This window comes from Diabrotica virgifera, chromosome 2 (genome assembly GCF_917563875.1).
Source record: "Diabrotica virgifera virgifera chromosome 2, PGI_DIABVI_V3a".
NCBI classification, from domain to species: domain Eukaryota; kingdom Metazoa; phylum Arthropoda; class Insecta; order Coleoptera; family Chrysomelidae; genus Diabrotica; species Diabrotica virgifera.
The window spans coordinates 135,290,087-135,311,432 of NC_065444.1; the positions used below are offsets into that span (position 1 = coordinate 135,290,087).

Below are 21,346 nucleotides of genomic sequence, written 5' to 3' on the forward strand. Positions count from 1 at the left end.
CCGGATTATTAAATTGTGAGGTATTCTAGTACTAAAAGGTACTTTTGCTTTAAGTCGGTAGGACACACCGTTTTCTAGGAAAATCGATTTGAAAGTTTTTCGTTCTTGGAATTTGAAAAAAAAAATGAAAGAACTTTTCAACAAAAAACGAAGTATTTTACCAACATAAAGTAAGAGTAACTTTTAGTACTCGAATACCTCATAATTTAATAATCTAGTGTCAAAAATGCTCAAAAATTCAAGACAAAAATGTTATGCTATAAAATAACTGTTGCCCTACCCAAAACGGACGCCTATGACTGGTACTAGAAATTGACACTAGATGGAATCGATTTATCTCTGGAAAGTAAATACGTGTACCAATTTTCGTTTTTCTAACTAGAAGCGTTCTGGAGGTATTTAAGAAGAACTAATTACAAGACGCCATCTTCAAAGAGCTCTAGCTCCTTTAGGAAGCATTTTCGGACAAGGTGAATTGGGTTAAAATATCTTAGAATTATCTGAAGAATCTCCTGTCTTCGTTTGTCGGTAGAGTTTGTAGACACCCTGTATATTTTTATGTTTCAACAATTTTTTTCTTTAATTTTGGACCTTGTTAGGGAGCGGGGAATTTACCCTTTTTCCCTCCCCGTAGATTCACCACTGGAATACAGAATTGACCACCCTTTCAAATGAGCTACCACACGACCCCTATTCCCATTTATAAAATCATCGATTGCGTCATCACGCCCAGATGGATGACGTCACTAGTATGAAATATATGCCAAAATAATTATAATTTAAAAATAAAAATCGACCGGTTTCGGAATTTTGTAGGTATATATACACCGTATATACAGGGTGCAACAAAAATACAGGTCATAAATTAAATCACATATTCAGGGACCAAAAATAGTTCGATTGAACCTAACTTACCTTAGTCCAAATGAGCATACAAAAAAAGTTACAGCCCTTTTAAGTTACAAAATAAAAATCGGTTTTTTTCGATATATCGAAAAATATTAGAGATTTTTTAATGAAAATTGAGATTTGGCATTTTTATGGCAGGAACATTTTAAAAATAAATTATAGTTAAATTTGTGCACCCCATAAAAATTTTATGGGGTTTTGTTCCCTTAAACCCCCCCAAACTTTTTTGTACGTTCCAATTAAATTATTATTGTGGTACTATTAGTTAAACACAATGTTTTTAAAACTTTTTTGCCTCTTAGTACTTTTTGGAAAAGCTAGTTTTTATCGAGATATTTTGAATATTTGTCAAATCCACCACATATTTGTATACTGTTACGTACGATTGTAGAGACCTGGTAATATATGAAATTTTTTTTTATAAATTACAGTTTGAGGTATATTTTGAACCATATTAGAAAAGAAGCCACATCTCGATAAAAGGTGCCTCATCGGAAAAATACTAAGAGGCAAAATGTTTTTTAAAATATCCTATTTAACTAATGGTACCGCAATAATAGTTTAATTGGAACGTACACAAACATTTGGGGGGTTTAAAGGCACAGAACCCCCATAAAATTTTTACGTAAACATATTAAAAAAGAAGCCGCATCTCGGTTAAAACTGGTTTATCGAAAAAAATATTAAGAGGCAAAAAAGTTTTAAAAACATTGTGTTTAACTAAGAAAGTTACAATATCTGGGACACGTAATGAGGGGACCGCGATATGAAATGCTAAGACTGATAATACAGGGAAAGATAAGAGGCGGAAGGAGTATAGGAAGAAGGAGAGTGTCATGGTTAAAGAATTTAAGGGACTGGTTTAGATGCAGTTCTATAGAACTCTTTAGAGCAGCGGTGGATAGAGTAAAGATAGTGATGATGATATCCAACCTCCGATTAGGAGACGGCACTTGAAGAAGAAGAAGAAGGGTACCACAATAATAATTTAATTGGAACGTACAAAAAAGTTTGGGGGGGTTTAAGGGAACAAAACCCCCATAAAATTTTTATGGGATGCACAAATTTAACTATAATTTATTTTTAAAATGTTCCTGCCATAAGAATGCCACGTGTACATTTTTATTAAAAAATCTCTAATAGTTTTCGATATATCGGAAAAAATCGATTTTTATCGTGTAACTTCAAAGGGCTGTAACTTTTTTTGTGTGCATATTTGTACTAAGGTAAGTTAGGTTCAATCGAACTATTTTTGGTCCCAGAATATGTGATTTAATTTATGACCTGTATTTTTGTTACACCCTGTATATGTAGGTACATTTGTAATATGTATTTGTAATATGTATTATAATTTGTATATTACATACTTTTGTATAGAGTATTGGAAATCTTTTTTCGGGACATAGGGACTTTCAATGCAATAAGTTAGATTTTTGAGTGTCAATTAACCAGTTTAAATTTCAAGACAACTTTGCGATGTGTTATATGTAGGTATGTAATTCATTTGTTCGACTACACCGAACTGAGACATCTGGTTTGCAATTAACCACTGTAAATTTCAATATAACGTCACGATGTTTTAAAATTAATTCATTTGATCAGCTGTCGATCTCTTTCGATCCCTTTACCGCTGGCTATCGCACAAACGATGCAATCCGATGGGGCACCTCAGTTTAGTGCAGTCGAACAAATGAATTAAATATGAAACATCGCGACTTGGCTTGAAATTTACACTGGTTAATTGCAAATCAAGAATCTAACTTATTGCATTGAAAGTCCCTATGTTCCGAAAAAAGATTTCCAATAGGTACTGTGTGTAACATTATTCCATAATTGTTTCCCCTCTCTGTATATATTCACCGTTTTAGGCGTCAACGCCCTTCCGGTAGGGATCTATGGAGGAGTATGACCAAGCCGCAAGCCCTTACCTATCCCTGGCCATACCGCTCCTCCATAGGCCGATCAGACGGGTCTAGGACGTTTCATCGCCGCCGTTTCGATGCCGCCAGTTCGATGCCGATGCCGGCCGATTCATCGCCAGTCAATTATTAATCGCTATCTGATGTATTTCCGAATTTTCGACAGTTACAATTATTAGTTATTTTTAGTATTAATTAGGAATTCTAGGAAATGCGAGATATGACGGCGATGAAATGGACTGGCGATGAACTGGCGGGATCGAAACGGCCGGCGATGAACCGACGGCATCGAAACGTCCCATTCCGGATCAGACACCTTGCTTATTCGAAACCAAGCCGCAGATTCTATAGAATTTTATGTTACGACGTTGGCCTTTTTTATTTTTCAATGTCCGGACTGGGGATCGAATCTCGATCGTAAATCCACTAGAGTTGCGATCGAGCGCCTCAGCCCACTAAGCCATCTGAACGACTACATAATTCATCAGTTTTACTTGTACGAGTAGATTGTATTTATGGTAGGGGAGCAAAGTATGCTAAATGTGCAGTCACCAGTCACTCGAGCGTTATGGGGACCTATTGGATTGTGAAGAGTAGGTCCTAGTCCTAAAACCAAAAACAGTTAAGTAAAGTTTTCCATTTTAGTGGGGACTTTCCATTTTTAATTTAATTTTCCATTTCCAACAATCGTTTTCTTAGATTATCCCTAATTCGAAAAAATGTCTCGAATAAAAGTTACTTATTTTTACGCAAGGAATACAAATCTGCAATAAAAAATGAGGGCTCCCATTTAAGATTTTAAAGGAACCCTCCACCCCACCTCCGTAGAGGTCGTGCTTGGTGCCATTCGATAGATTTTTCAAAAATATTGAATAAGTTTATTTTTTAGTTTTTCGATCTGATGTTCATTTCGCGAAATATCGCGGGATTTGTATTTAGAATTTTAAATTTACCCCCACCCCTCTCTGTGGGAAGTCGTGTTTGGTATCATTCGATAGATTTTTGAAAAATATTGAGCACGTATTTTCTAGTTTTTCGATCTGTCATTCAATTCGCGAAATATTAGCTTTTTTCTTGTGAAACTTTGGGACTCACCCATGTCCTTACGCCCCGCTCAAATCGTCAGATTTTTGAAATATACACTGTTTTGCATGTACAACTTACATAACTTACCTTATCTTAATCTGGCGATTTCGAGTTTTTCTAAGGATTGATTTTTTTTCGGCCCCCCTTGCATTAAGAGCCACATGGTAGAGGTACATTTTCAGGGTACAAGGTTTCTCCCCATGTAATAATCTGACGCGCTCGAGTAACTGCAAAAATCCCCTCTTGGGCTCCCCTACCATTATAAATATGCAAGTTTCAAACAAAAAAAGTATTTTTTCATCACTTTTTCAGATCATGTTTCGGGCACTGGCACTAATACATATAGGTACATACTTTATTATTTTCGCCTTCCAGATATATACCTACCTAATCGGAGATATATGTACTTTTCTTTCACCTGCTTGGCATTCAGTTCATCAAATAATTTTTTTTATAAGCTTTTGATGCAGCTGCTTTCGCTTCCTTTATAATTTTGAAAATTGGTATCACATCTATTTTCTAAATGACAAATAATTGGACTTCATAAATCCTAGGTTTTCACTCAAAGTGACAACCGGAAGTCGACATTTGAACTCTTTGTGTAACTTTGCGTCGATTGATATTATAATGATTTCACTAATTTTGAGTCATTTTTACTAAACTTTATGTTTATGACTGAGTCATAATGGTTTAAACGGAAATTACGTCAAAACCGGAACTATGGCATTTTCAGGCATTATAAGGCAAGTCGAATAATATATCGCTTTATACTATTTCGGTGACTTTAGAACGGTACATCAGGTATCAGGTTGCAACTGTAAAACCAGAAGTAGTCCGAGGTCAAATTTCTTATCTTTAATACCATCCTTGGATTATGAGCTTTCGTTCGACGGGCATATAGGTAAATTGAGACCCGTATAGAAAATATATTTAGATGGTTGAATCGAGTCCCGCGCATCATTCTAATTACCTTTGAATAGCATTTTAATGTGTAAGTATTTGTTATTTAGAAATATTTGTCCACCTCATTTGTCATTCCATCTGTATTAATAATATAACGGAGGAGTTATATTCGCGGATAGACAATCATGAAACCGGAAGTAGGTATACATTTGTTCTCGTCTTGCTAAGGCGCGTCGAATAATATGTCGCTTGTACTATTCAGACGACTTTAAAACAGTACTTCCGGTTACATTTCTAAAACGGGAAGTCCTAGGTCAAGGTCAAATTTATCACCTTGAATACCATCCTTGGGTTATAAACTTTCATTCCACTTTCGACACCTCATTTGTTATTCTAACTGGTATAATGACAATGACGGATGAGTTGTGTTTACGGACGGACGGACGGACGTAGATAATTCAAGGCCTATGGTTACCCTAATACAAGGAATGTAACAGGGCCAGTGCTATACGCTTCAACTCAACTGTCTATATTATTACACCTGCATAGTTTTACCCAAGGTACCCATTTTATTCAGGCTGAGTCAACTTGGCGTCTGTAGACATTTTTTAATAGATGTTCTCGCCGGTGCGCGGTGCTGGGATTCGATCCCTGACCTTCTGCGTGGAAATCAGACATCCTACCGCCTGAGCTATCCGACCCACATCTACTTTCTTGCCACTATTGCGACTACCATCCTACCAGACGTACCAGACTCTAAAATTTGTTTCTAGCGATTTTTTGAAGTATGTATATCAATATATTATAGCAGTATGGTCTAAGAAAAGCTAGCAACGTTTTCGAGAAACTATTTTAAGACAGCTGATTCTTTCATATATTGCTTCCTATGCTTCCTCGAACACCGTACCGGCCATCTGGCTGCTGATACAGGTTGCGTTCATTACTGCGCAGCACACCTCTACAGGTAAATACAAAATCAGGGTGATTGATTAGTGTGATAAAGTTTAGTAGATCCGCTATAGTAATAGATAGCAATAAAAGTTAATAATAAAAATTGTGGCAAACTTTGAGCTTCACATTACAAAATTAGTTAGAATGTTACAGGGTGTTCGATATCATAGTGGCAGATCAAACTTATGTTTTTTTAAATGGAACACCCTATATTTTATTTTATATTCGAAATCCTGTTAACTTCTCCATCACAAAAATATAAAGGTTTGTTATGTTATACAGGGTATTTACAAAGTTATAACCAATGTTCTACGAAAATCGTAATAAGTTCAGCTCCCTGTATAAATAAAAATAAGCACAACAGCAATGGTTTATTGGTGCCATATTTTTGGTGCCATATTATATTATACAAAAATTAACGTACGGTAATGATACTTTTCGATGGTAATATAAAATACAGGATGTTCCATTTAAAATTTCTGAGAAAATAATGTACTTGCGTTGTGACTCACCCTGTATTCGATATAAGGAAAATTAGCAATATCAACCATTTTTATAAACTTTGACAATCAACAAAAAAATATAGCACCAATAAACCATTGCTGTTGTGCTTATTTTTATTTATACAGGGAGCTGAACTTGTTATGTTTTTCATAAAAAATTGGTTTGGTTATAACTTTGTAAAAGCCCTATATAACATAACAAACCTTTATATTTTTGTGATGGGAAAGTTAAGAGAATTTTAAATATAAAATAAAATATAGGGTGTTCCATTTAAAAAAAACATAAGTTTGGTTTGCCACTATGTTATCGAACACCCTGTAACATTCTAACTAATTTCGTAATGTAAAGCTGAAAGTTGGCTACAATTTTTGTTATCAACTTTTATTGCTATCTATTAATTGCTATTACCTATACTATAGCGGATCTACTGAGCTTTATCACACTCATCAATCACGCTGTATATTGAATTTAAATTATTTTAGGACGAAACATTTTTTTGTCATTACTTTTTAAACCACAAAAATGTCTGGCAATTATAGTTCATATTTCTAATAATGTTTAAAAAGTAATGACAAAATAATTTTTCGTCTTACAATAATTTTAAATTCGATATGTTTACGTGCACAAATGTGCTGCGCAGTAATGAACGCAACCTGTATCAGCAGCCAGATGGCCGGTACGGTGTTCGAGGAAGCATAGGGAATAATATTAAAAAACCAGTTGTCTTAAAATAATTTTTTTTCCGACGTTGCTAGCTCTTGGTCCAGTAGGTATATCTAATAATTTATCAACGATATTTCTCCATATTCTATCAGTATTTCCATCCAGGTTACAGTTCATTTTGGTACTATTTTTTTTTTATAAACAAATCTTTCTCCTGGACAAACCATCCTACCTAACTATGTCCAATGTCCACGATAATTTAGTTTAGTTTTGTATTCTATATTTTACTACATACACTGAAATTCTGAAATAATCGAGATATCCTGATATCTGGCATTATAGTCTAAGAGCTAGTGAACCCTCCGACTAACGGTCGTCCTGTAAGGCTAGAAATTTTTTTAGTGATAATTCATAGCACACCAAGGCTAAAAACCATGACCTGGCAGGCCTCAGCGGTGCACGTGTATCTACCAGGTGAATCGAAAAGTGCAAATTTAGGGGGTAAAATAAACTTTCTCCTGTAAGGTTTAAATTTAAGTATGTGTTTGAGTAAGTCATTTAGAAGAAATGTGTACAATGACAGGCGATTCTGAAGAGCATAAGACCTTGCCAGGCGAGGGGAAAGATTAGGGGTGTTTCCTAAAATTATTCTTTTTGCATCGAACAAATTTTTTTTAGGTTTTTTGAATCATTCCAAACAGAAAACGTCTTTAGTGATTTTTCTCTTAAGTTAATAGTTTTTGTTATACAGGGTGTCCAGAAACTCTACCGACAAACGAAGACAGGAGATTCTTCAGATAATTTTAAGATAATTTAACCCAATTCACTTAGTCTGAAAATGCTTCCTAAGGGAGCTAGAGCTCTTTGGAGATGGCGTCTTGTAATTAGTTATTCTTAAATACCTCCAGAATGCTTCTATTTAGAAAAACAAAAATTGGTACGCGTATTTATCTTCAAGATATAAATCTAATCCATCTATTGCAAATTTCTAGTACCGATCATAGGCGTCCGTTTTAGGTAGGGCAACGGTTATTTTATCGCATAACTTTTTTATCTTTAACTTTTATGCATTTCTGAGACTGGAATATTAAATTGTGAAGTATTCTTGTACTAAAAGGTACTCTTGTTTTAAATCGGTAGGACACACCGTTTTCTAGAAAAATCGATTTGAAAATTTTTCGTTTTATGAATTAAAAAAAAAAAATAAAAAAAAAACTGTTCAGAAATAAGAAAACTGGTACATTTATTTATATTCCAGAGATAAATCGATTTCATTAATTGCGAATTTCTAGTAGTGGTCATAGGCGTCCGTTTTGGGTAGGTCAACAGTTATTTGATAGCATACCTTTCTTGTCTTGAATTTTTGAGCATTTTTGACATTAGATTATTAAATTATGAGGTATTCGAGTACTAAAAGTTACTCTTACTTTATGTTGGTAAAATACTTCGTTTTTTGTTGAAAAGTTCTTTCAATTTTTTTCAAATTCCAAAAACGAAAAACTTTCAAATCGATTTTTCTAGAAAACGGTGTGTCCTACAGACTTAAAGCAAGAGTACCTTTTAGTACTAGAATACCTCACAATTTAATAATCAGGTGTCAGAAATGCATAAAAGTTAAGGACAAAAAAGTAATGCGATAAAATACCCGTTGCTCTACCCAAAACGGACGCCTATGACCGGTACTAGAAATTTGCAATGGATGGAATCGATTCATCTCTGAAAAGTAAATACGCATACCAATTTTCGTTTTTCTAAATAGAAGCGTACTGGAGGTATTTAAGAAAAATTAATTTCATGACGCCATCTTCAAAGAGCTCTAGCTCCCTTAAGAAGCATTTTCGAACTAGGTGAATTGAGTTAAATTGTCTTAAAATTATCTAAGGAATCTCCTGTCTTCGTTTGTCGGTAGAGTTTCTGGACACCCTGTATAAGCGATTGAAAATTTTGAAAATTGCGAAATCGGCCATTTTTAACCCTAAATCGGACATTTATCTAAAAGTTTCAATGTTGCCAAGGTACGTAGATATTCTTTAAACATTGATTGATGAAATCCCGAAGAGTTATTTGCAATAAAATATCGAAAACCCCTTTGTTTTTTTAATTGCTAATCAAGCGGGCGCGTCACTGTAGTATAAGTGAGGACGTTTGAGTTTGCTTAAATTTATTATCTCGAGAATGGGCAAATTTCAAGAGAAATCCTCAGACAGGTCGATTTTTATTTTTGAATTAGGACTTTTTGGCATATATATAATACTAGTGACGTCATCCATCTGGATGTGATGACATAATCGATGATTTTTTTAAATAAGAGTAGGGGTTGTGTGATAGCTCATTTGAAAGGTTATTTAATTCTCTATTCACTAATATAAACATTAACATAATTATTTATACAGGGTGTACAAACATTTTGTTTTTATTAAATTAACTTTGATTAAATTTGACAAATAGAAGAAAATGTTTTTTTTACACCCTGTATAAATAATTATGTTAATGTTTATATTACTGAATAGAGAATTAAATAACCTTTCAAATGAGCTATCACACAACCCCTATTCTTATTTAAAAAAATCATCGATTACGTCATCACGCCCAGATGGATGACGTCACTAGTATTATATATATGCCAAAAAGTCCTAATTCAAAAATAAAAATCGACCTGTCTGAGGATTTCTCTTGAAATTTGCCCATTCTCGAGATAATGAATTTATGCAAACTCAAACGTCCTGCTCACTTATACTACAGTGACGCGCCCGCTTGATAAGCAATTAAAAAACAAAGGGGTTATCGATATTTTATTGCAAATAACTCTTCGGGGTTTCATCAACCAATGTTTAAAGAATATCTACGTACCTTGGCAAAATTGAAATTTTTAGATAAATGTCCGATTTAGGGTTAAAAATGACCGATTTCGCAATTTTCAAAATTTTTAATCGCTTATATAACAAAAACTATTAACTTAAGAGAAAAATCACTAAAGAAATTTTCTGTTTGGAATGATTCAAAGAAGCTAAAAAAAATTTGTTCGATGCAAAAAGAATAATTTTAGGAAACACCCCTAATCTTTCCCCTTGCCTGGCAAGGTCTTATGCTCTTCAGAACACAGCATAATAAACGAGACCAGCAAGGACACTCCCCGATGCCGCCTTTGAAGTTGAAAAGTACAGAGTCGCCATTTTGCGCGTAGTACATCTCAGTGGTGATGTGACATTTGATGTGATGTGTTCGTTCATCAGTGTTGCCGATGTCACTATATGAAATTATATTAAGCCACTGCTAAAATGATCAGATTTTGCCAAAAATTATGTTAAAATTTTTGATCTTGGTAGTTTCTAAGGGTAATAAAAATACATTAAGAAAAAAGTTATTTTATTCAACTTAACTTGTTAATTCAAAAATACTTATAACATAATTATATGTAATATCATATTATTATAATAAAACTTCATCTGGAACGCTATCAAATAAAATTTCCTCATCCTGATCTTGTGAAAATGAAGACTTTATGTGATTAAAATAATTTAACATTTTTTGTCTGTTTGAAAGGAGTAACCATTCTTTTACTCCTTCACTTTTGCTAACACTAATTTAATATTTGCTCACAGATCGCATTTAAACGTCGACAGACAACGATATCTAAGAAAACGTGATTTTTTTATTTCTGCAATGCTGCAGTATCAGTTATATTGCAGTAACTTTATTACCCGTAAGAGATTATTTTTGAATATTTTCTGCGGAATTTCTGCAAAAGATTAACAATACAATCGCCATTCATCATCAATATTTTGTGTTATGTCTCAATTATTGACATAATTCCCACAGGAATACGTATAAAATTATATTAAATAATATTTATTATTAGAATGTCATAAAAGTTAAATAAATCTGATAATTATGTACAAATCGGCAACACTGTCGATTCTCTACACTGTCTGGTACTACGCGAAAAATGGTCGACGATCTGCGCAGTAATAGTGCGCGAACTTTTCCCGCCTTCTAGTGTGTCACTGCTGTTGCGTTTATTATGCTGTTCTTCAGAATCGCCTGTCATTGTACACATTTCTTCTAAATGACTTACTCAAACACATACTTAAATTTAAACCTTACAGGATAAAGTTTATTTTACCCCCTAAATTTGCACTTTTCGATTCACCTGGTAGATACACGTGCACCGCTGAGGCCTGCCAGGTCATGGTTTTTAGCCTTGGTGTGCTATGAATTATCACTAGAAAAATTTCTAGCCTTACAGGACGACCGTTAGTCGGAGGGTTCACTAGCTCTTAGACTATTAGCCTTGTATAAATAAACACGCAAACGTAATGTACTTCGGAAGCGTTCGGGTTTACTCGCATATCATATTAAATGGAATCCTTTTTACTTGCACAACGTTTTGTCGTTTTGTGTCGTTTAGGCGGTGTGTGCAAGAAGGAACGAAGAGAGATTTGTAAAATGTTTGAGTTCGGTATCGTTAGGAGACATTAAAAGTGATAAGAAATCAAATAGAGCCTTTGTGCATTGAGTAACAGTAAGTTTTTTTAGAAATTTATTAAACATTATACGAGAAATTTATGATATCAACTTTTGGTTAGGTCTCTGCAATGGCATAAATTGTTTGTTGTTAATGGCGCATGCGTACAGAATTTTTTTGCGGGAACATTTTTTATGAGTTTATATTTTTAAAATATAAGTGTTCCCCAATTTCATTAATACTGCTACAAAATAAGTACCTATTTGTTTTGAAAGTATTGTTGATTTTGCTTCTTTTTAACGAAACTAACTTCCTGTTAATACTTGCTGGATAAATGAATGTAGGTAGGTATATAGGACATAAAAAAACTGCGCCTGTGTCATATTTTCTAGACTGCAAAGAATTATGAGATACTATGAATAGTTTAAATATCTTTTTAGGTAGTACATAATTTATTCATTACATAGTTTATCTATGGAAGATAACTGTATGATTTTTTGAAGTTCTTCTAGGTTATTAGTTATTTTAACATAGTTTTGCCCAATTGAAATTCTTCATATTATGTGAGTGCATCTATTTTAACAATCCGATTTAATTGCTATTATGTACAAGTAAACCTTCCTAAGTTTTAGTTGAATTTAAATGCCAAAAGTTGAATTCTATTTGAAGGAATAAATACTTGAACAAATGAAAATTATGTGGCGTTAAAAGACAATAAAGTTGGCATAAAAATGTTCATTTAACATAAATAAAATATCAAAATATTTTTATTTATAGGCAATCTCATAACAATTTACAATCTTTAATCTTACTTTTAAACTAATAAAGAAAGAATCCTATACTAAGTACCTATTTAACTGCTTAACGCACACATTTATTTGCAAAAATACCTCAAAAAATTACCTACTTATTTTATTACAGTAAAATAAACTACGAACAAGACTATTGTCACTAGATATAATCTAAAGTAAAAAAACGCATATTTTATTAGAAAAATATAAAATAACAAATACCCTCATGCGCTCACCCGAGTTAACTGGGTCGTAACTTTTTACATACAAAATACTACAAGTAAGAGAAGAAAATCGCAATTATTCAAGTATAATACTGTTAAATATTGCTAACAGTGTGATACACTCTAAAACAAGGGGTTACACACAGAGGTACGTCACAGTCAGGGCAGAACGTGACGTCAGCAAAATAGAATTCTACTCATCGTGATCCCACCCCAGTCGGCAGTCGATTGTAGAAAGTTTAAAATTAGAAACGAGAAAACAAGAGGGCTCAGGCGCCCATATAAAAATTTTTAGGGGGGGCCAGACGTGAAGATGTTGCAGATTACATTTCGTATACTTTGGATAACCATATATAGTTTAAAGCAACCGAAAAGCTAGGGGGGGCACGGCCCCCCTGCCCATAGGTACGGGTGCCCATGCAAGTTGGGATACCGTTATTTAGCGCTAGAGGAGTTAAAACATGTAGACGCCTTATATATCATACAAATATTTTAAACACGAGTTAACTCGGTTAAGCGAAAATAGAAACGTAGTTTAAACCCGATTTAACTCGGGTAAGCACGTTAAGCGGTTAAAGTGTTCAAAAACCAACTAAAAATATTTGTTATTGGACAAAATATCAAAAGCAAAGATACAGTAAGTATACTGAATTCGCTCTACCGAGATTCACTTTGACACATTCGGAATAGGAAACATACAACACAAAAATTCCTACCTCACACTATTAACTGCTAAAATCAAGTTAATCTTTCATTAAAAAAAGAACAATTATTAGAAATAGTGGGAGTGTCTACTAATCTCATAAAATTTTGTGGAGTTTATTTCTACCAAATATTTCTATTTTGTACAATAAATAATTTTCTCATTTGTTATCAATACATTATAATGGTGTAAATATAAATAATTATTGATTGGCGTAAGGATTATGTTATTTTTATGTTTGTTTACTACAGTCGGAAAAATGAAAGAATACCCATGAACGAACATATAAAACACGCTGTATTTTCCTGTCACCGTGTCACAAAGAAAATTGTCCAGTGCAAGTATATGTAACAATAATCATTACATGTACTTGCGCTGGCCAATTTTTTGTGTGACACTGTGACAGGAAAATACAGCGTGTTTTATATGTTCGTTCATGGGTATTCTTTCATTTTTCCTACTGTATTAATAATATTGACTATGAGCAGGTGCGTTGGTTGTGTAGTAATTTCCAGTCACTTCTGTCAACTGAATTTCCCAAAAAAGAAATTACTAATGCCAGTGTCAAAGTGAATCTCGATAGACCGAATTCAGTATAACTAACAATTCATTCTTTATGTATGGCACAACTTATAGTGAAACATAATAGATTGTACCTTTACTGATAGCTCAAATTTTAAAAGTATATACATATTACCAAAATGCTCATTGTCACTTAATCCTATAAAATTTGTTAATATCTTAACAAATCTTATTCAGTTTATTTCAGATTATGAAACTACAAATACAAGTGGGAATTATAACATCCACACTTAACTATAACAAATCCAAGCTATATTTATGCTTTATATAGCTTCTATTATAAACTTACGTGCATAGAAATTGGCCCACTTAAAAATTTGGTCATTTTTGATGTCTTGTATTTCCTAATCCTGTTGGCTGATTTAAGTGATTTTTTTAATATGTTATACCCTGATTCTTTAACAATATCGCTGTAATAACATTGTTGCTAAACAGGTAAATGTTTATTTTATGCCGGGTGTACAAATCAAACTGTATTTTTTTCTCAAAGTTCGCATCACACTGTGAAATATTCTAGGATTTATAAAATACTGAAATTAAAACCCAACTATAGTCTCAGGTTTTCTTAACATTCTGTTTTTTGATTCATTCGTTTATGTTGGATAATACAAAAATTAGGTACTTTAACAACTAGACATGTTCTTCATCAGTACACAGTGGGACACACTTTAAGGGGTAATTCTGCATGAAAAAATAATCAGTTTGCTTTATAAATGTATGTTTGCAAATCTTTTGTTTCTGAGATACGGGATGTTGAATTTTTTCTTACAAACTGACGATTTATTTATTGCTCTAAAACCAGTTGAGATATGCAAATGAAATTTGGTAGGACTTAAGAGATAGGTAGTTATTGCCGAGTTTTTGACATAAAATTAAGAATTTTATATTCACCATTAGCGTGCATACGGGTAATATGATCAGTCATATTACAACTTACATTGAGTTGAGATCAAAATTGATTCTCGAATATGCATATTTCATAGTGCAAACTTACCAATTTCAGTGATTATGATTATTTCATTCATAGCTATTTTGACCAATAGAAACCTACAAAAATAAAAATTTCAGTGATGATTTCATTCATAGAGATTCTGACCAATAGAAAGCTACAAGAATAAAAATCAGCAGGAATTTTTTTCGATAATTTCCTACTGTCAAGTATTACGTCAGATGCCCTTTGTTGCTACGCACAAATGAACATTCATTGACATTATTGACAATTAATCTTTTACAACTTGTCAAAGAGAACACCATGAACAGGTTTAGCAAATATTCAGGCAAAGATATCAATAAAATATTAGTTAAAATGAGTTAAAAAACTGTTTTATTCATGAAATAATCTTATGGAATTACACAGGAGCTCTTAAAAATTACTGATTTGTTTTGCCCTCCCCTTTGGGTCATGAAATTAAAACTATCAAAGTGTCACTCAGGATACAAATCGATAATTTTAGAGCTCTTGTGTAATTACTACGGATAATTTTTTTGGATAATTTCCTATTGTCTAATAGCCCTACAGAAGTCCTTCATTGCTACACAAAAGCAAACATTTAGTGACATTAATGACAATTAATGTTTCACAACTTATCAAAGAGAACATCATGAGCAGGTTTAGCAGATATTCAAGTTAAGATATTAATAAAATATTAGTTAAAATGATTTAAAGTAACAGTTTTATTCATGAACTAATTTTACCAAATTACACTTGAGCTCTTAAAAATTACTGATTTGTATTGCCTTCATGATAATTTGACATAATTCCTCTCCCCTTTCACTTTGGATACAAAACGGTAATTTAGTTCTACAAAGGGTTTTAACTGGAATATTAGTTTTTTTTATTAAATAAGTTTTACTGTAATTTGTGGCTTACAACATGTTACCTGTACATTAGGGTGGAGCGAAAACAAAGAAAAAAATATTTTTTTACAAATTGATATGTCCTATATGCGGAAAAGTGGTTAGATATTATTGCAAAACGTTATCCAAAATTTGGTATTTATAGAACAATATCTTCCGGTGCCCCCAGAACTTTAAAAATTTACAAATAAAAAAAAATTATTGAAAACAAAACATAACTTTTTTATTTTATATTAATGTTGTTTTTGATTGTTTACAACTCAGAACTTACGACTACAACATAGTTTATTTAATTATTTGCTGTAAAGTTTGAAAACAATCGGATTTTGTTTCAAACTTAGGTAATACTTGTCTTGACAAAACTCGATTTCTTATGAATCCATCTCTGGCTTCAGCTCCACAAACCAATAATCATGCTTCTGTCTCTAGTTTGACACATCTTTCCACTGCTTGCGAATGACAAGGAAATTTAGGAATTTCAAATTTGACAATTGTTTTGTTATTGGTGGTTCTGATATTACACTAGTTTGCCAATTAATTAAGTCAAAATACTCTTCAAAATTTATAGTTGGAATTTTAAACTGGCGAATTTCCTTGGTTTCTTGCCCATTCTTAGACTTTAATATGCGCCACAAACCTAGCTCTCCGATGTGGGGTCGTTTATCACCCAACATGGCTACGAGAATATTCTCAGGATGTGCAAAATATCCATTACCTTGAATGACTTTGTTCACTATTTTCTTTAGTTTTAGTGATAAATATTGCGAGCATTGAATCATATTAAACAAATGAATTGGCCCATATTTAACTTCTGGCTTTACTTTGATTGAAAACCAAGTGAAAACATACACATTTTGCAGATAAGTTGTCAAAATATTTAAATCGGTAGTCTGATTTAAAGTTCCTACATAAAGTCTGTTTGCTGTTGTAATCCATCTCGAATGTGCCATCTTTCCCGGTTGTCGATATTTTAAGCTCTCTGATACGGTACCATTACTTACAGCTTTGCTTATTTCGTACAAATATTTTTGGTCTCTACTTAATGTATTAATATCTACTTCAGGAAGTTCACTTTGAATTTTTCGAAATTCAAAACCAGTTAGGGTTTCACAAGTCTCTAAAAGCTTTCTTATTTCACCCGAAAATACGGTAGGTCCTCCGGTTTCTCCATCTAAATACTTCATCTAATATCGTAATGGTAGCTTGTTTCCATGTAGAATACAAACAGAACCACTGTAGTGGTTTCTTAATTTGAAGTTCTAATTTGCGAATTGCACCATTGTGAACGCCAGTATTTACCGCTGTTCCATCGCATCCAGTTGCAACCGAAGTAGAAAAGTCACATTTCGATTTGAGGAAATAGAATAAATTGACTGCAATATTTTTTGCTGAACCAGATTGTAAAGTAAGATGTCCAAAATACTCAGAGTTTGGTTCTGAAACTAACACAATATGTTCTTCGGGGAAATATGTTATGTTCAAAATAACTAACACAATAAGCCACAATTTAACTAAAAAAAATGATTTAAAGGACATCGCACACATCTTATGGAAAATATAATGTCACTCAAATTCAATAAAATTTATACCAATAGATTCGTTTTAAATTAACGATCAAATCTTATCATTGCGCCAACTCTCTATTTTCAAAAATAAGAGCAGAAATTGATATAAATAAATCTGAAATCAAATGGGTAGGTACATAAGTTAGAGAGAGAAAAAATATTTTAAAATACCCAGATTTTCGGTACTCCATAAATCAGCGGATTAGTTTCACTAATCCGCTTAGGCCCAGTGGGATTTAAGCTGTTATGAATAGCACTCAGAGCAATAATGATTGTAAACTAACATAGGAGAAAACCTCCACGAATTTAAAAACCAGTGGAGGAAACCACTGAAAACAAACGGATATGCATAGGGATTGCGGCTATGCACCATCCTAGTATACCGCCACCCCAACCTCAAGGTGTAACACCATCGTGCCGAAGGGGTGCATGGCCCAGGGGTAACGTAGTGGGCTACAAGCGATGCCTAAGGGAGATGGCGAACCCGAGGGGAAAACAGCATTGGCGGGGCAAGGGCGCACTGCCCCACTGGACAGATCAACACGACCCAACTCGTGGGAAGGAAGATGGGACAAAAAAAGAAAAACAAAAAGGCGGAACAGAGAGCAGCGGGGGCGAAAAAGAAAACAGAAGAGGCGGGGAAAAAGAAAGGGACGAGAATCAAGGGGAGAAAAGTGGAAGAAAAGGAAGACCCCGGATCTAGAACCAGCGCAAACAGAAGCAAGGGAAAAGAAAGATAAGGTAAGAGGGAAACAAGGGAAGTAAGAGAGGAACTGCAAACCAAGAGAGAAGAAGAAAGAAAGAGAATAGGAAGAGAAAAAGAGGGAGAAGAGAACAGACAGAAGGACGAAAAAAATAAAGCGAAGAGTCAAAGGAAAGAAAACGCAAGGGAAGAAGGGGAATCGAGCAGCTCTGACAGCAGTTCCGATGATGAATCGGAGGAAGAGGAGCAAACACCCAACTGTAATGCAAGAACAAAGTTGGAACGCCTCCAGGATAGTGTAGCGGCCCTTGAAAAACTCATATGGTTGAGGTGCCAAATACAAGGGTTGCCATAAAGCAGGAGGTCGACAGCCTGAGAAACCGGTTGTTCGATTATACCGAGGAACTGGAGGAAAGCAAGAAGAAAGAAGAGGTTCCAAGGAAGTCTGTTTGCACGACATCCAGAGGTGTGGAGACGAACATGGAGCCCTTGAAAGTCAAGAAAATGGCGACAATGGGTGTTCAAGTGGACCTAGAGAACCCAGAAGCCATTAAAAGGAGGGTGGACGCCATCACGGAAAAAATGGCAATATGCGAGTACGAGGAAATAACAGTTCTTAAATGAGGACTGGCCGGAGGAAGTCTTCCAAAGAACTGAAGTGAAAGAGGGGGACATCTCTGATATAGCAGCAGACGTGGCAGTATTTGTTACCAACAACGACGAGGACAAAAAAGCCATGGAAACGGTGAAAGGTATGTTTCCTGACCTACCAGGTGTTCCAGCGGAGGTAGATGAGGATGGAGGCCTGGGAACTGTGAGAGTCACGATGTCTGCTGATGTAGATGGAACGTGGATTGACAAGGAGAAATATGGATTCAAACTTCTCCCAAACAAGAAGGAAGAACTCGAGTCGGTGAAGTTCCTCAAACCATGCAGGAAACTGGTACAGAAGATGGAGGAGCTAGGAAGAGAAAGAGTGGGAATCCACACGCCAACATCACTAGGAGTTGAGACATCGAGGAGAATCCTGGAGTGGGCAGCAAGAGGAAGGGGTGTGACGATCACGCTCCTAGGCAAAAAATCCAGAAGAGGGTGGGCAAACATTAACACCAAGCCCAGAGAACAATGTGGAGTAGTACTTATCAGCAAAAACAAGGAAACATCATTTGCGGACCTTATGACAGAAGTGAAAAGTAACCTCACAGGAAGAAAATCCATCGACATAAAAAGGATCAGACAGACCAGAAATCAAGGAATATCACTGGAACTGGGAGGAGGAAGGGAAATGGCGGAGGAAGTGAAGAAACTCCTCTCTGGTAGCACATGTGTGTCGAGAGCAGTGGCAAAAGGGGGCGTCGTAAAGAGAAGAATCTTGATGCAAGAAATCCCACCAAACACAACAGAGGATGTGATCCAAAAGGCCACAGAGGAAGCAGCAGGTAAAGAGCGGGCATGTGACATAGTAAAAACCTGGACCGAGACACGGGGTGGAGAAAGAGGGATGATGAGTGCAGTGATGGATGTCGACGAAGACGCGGCCGAAGAGATCCTAAGAATGAGAAGAATTAGGGTAGAGTATACCTCCTGTCGGGTCATAGAAGCAAGGACAGAAATACCAAGATGCTTGAGATGCCTAGCCTTTGGACACAAGCAATGGAACTGTAAAGGGCAGAACAGAAGAGGATGTTGCTTCCGATGCGGCAAAGAGGGTCACATAGCGTCGGAATGCAAGACAGAAACAATCAGATGTCTCAACTGCGATGTGACCGGACATGTGGCGAATTCAAGAAGATGTCCAAAGTTCAACCGACTGGTTGAAAGTAGGGACCACTAAGGACTAGTCCCAGAGCGCGCGAGTGGAAACAGTATGAAAGAGAGCGTGAAAGAAGTCCGAGTCTAAGAAATGGCGAACACAGGAAATAAGATCCGAGAGCTGAGAGTACTACAAACGAACGTGGGAACGGCGAGATTAGCACATGATCTCGCCGAGGCTGCCGCCGTAGAAAAGAATATCGACGTGCTGGTGACGGCGGAGCCAAACCCAACAGCGGCTAAGAAAAGAGGATGGTTTGTGGATACGACTGGAAGGGCCGCTGTACGAATCTATAATAGAAAGCTGCGAGTGTATGAAATTAAACCGAAAGAAGGATATGTGATCGTCCGGATGGAGAAGATGCAGCTGGTCTGCTGTTATGTTTCTCCGAACATAACAGTGGGTGAGTATGAGAGGAAGATGGACGAGATCATGCATGAAGTGGGGAAGACAGGAGGAGAATGCGTAGTGCTGGGAGACTTTAATGAAAAAGCAGCGGAGTGGGGATCTCCTATCACCGACACTCGCGGCAGGATACTGACCGACTGGGTGAGTACTCTGGATCTAGTAGTACTGAACACAGGTCTGGCGCCTACGTTTGTTAGGAGAGGTACAGGTACGTACATCGACGTGACTATGGCGACACAAGGAATAGCGGCGAAAGCAAGAGGGTGGAAGGTTTTACCAGACTACACCGGAACGGAGCATTAGTACATCGGATTCTCGATAGTCGAGGCGGGAACTACTAACGCAGTCCGCGCGTCTGGTACGTCGGGAGGCGGATGCGGCGATGGAAATGACTGGAAAGTATACGAGGAGCTGATCAAATGGAGAGTTAGCATGATGCAGGGTCAATCACCGACAGTCGAAAACTGGAGAGGGTAATTAAAGAAGCGATGGAGGGAAGCAGGAGGGGTCGTCGAGATGTAAACAAGATGCCCTACTGGTGGAACGCGGACATGGAGACACAAAGAAATGAATGTATAGTCATGAGAAGGCTAACGAGAGCAAGGGGCAGAGCAGGAGTCGATCCTGATGTCATCGAGGAGATCGAGGAGGAGTACCGCCTACGGAAGAGGGAACTCTCCAGGAAAATTCGTGCAGAAAAAAAGAAGGCACTGGAGAGAACTGTGTGAAAAACTGGATGAGGACGTCTGGGGTCAAGGATACAGGATCGCCATGAAAAAGTTCCATGCGTACCCCTCGTATGAAATGCCTATGGATAAGAAGCTCGAGGTAACACGCGAGCTCTTTCTTGCGGGCAGGTGGCATGGTGTACGGAGAGACGAGGAAGCTGAGCGGGCTGTACCCTTTACCATGGATGAACTTGTCGAGGCATTGGGCGCACTCAAGACGCGCAGGTCCCCCGGTTTGGATCAGATATCACCTGAGACGGTGAGGTGTCTAGGACGGGCGGAGCCCGCGTGGCTTCTGGAGCACATGAATGCACTGCTGGAAGCACAGGCCTTTCCTGAGCCTTGGAGGACATCGAAGTTGGTACTGCTTCCCAAAGCTGGGGAAAAGTATCGACCCATCTGCCTTCTTCCGTGCGTCGGTAAGCTGTATGAAAGAATGCTGTGGGGACGTATCGATGGCATGATTGAGAGGTCGGGAGGCTTGTCCCCGAGGCAGTTTGGTTTCTGTAAAGGGAGAAGCACGATTGATGCAATCGTGAGTGTATTCGACGCATTGCGCAATAGAGGGGATG

General features: G+C 36.1%; 1 protein-coding gene across 3 annotated transcripts in view; it reads left to right on the forward strand.

Annotated features, from left to right (window-relative positions):
* Positions 1 to 11,276: 11,276 nt before the first annotated feature.
* Positions 11,277 to 21,346, forward strand: part of LOC114337263 (7SK snRNA methylphosphate capping enzyme bin3) — a 170,742-nt gene continuing 160,672 nt past the window's right edge. For all 3 annotated transcript variants that reach the window (XM_050642830.1, XM_050642832.1, XM_050642833.1), the window contains exon 1: positions 11,277 to 11,457. The gene's annotated coding sequence lies outside the window, so the exon portion shown is untranslated. The remainder of the gene's footprint in view (positions 11,458 to 21,346) is intronic.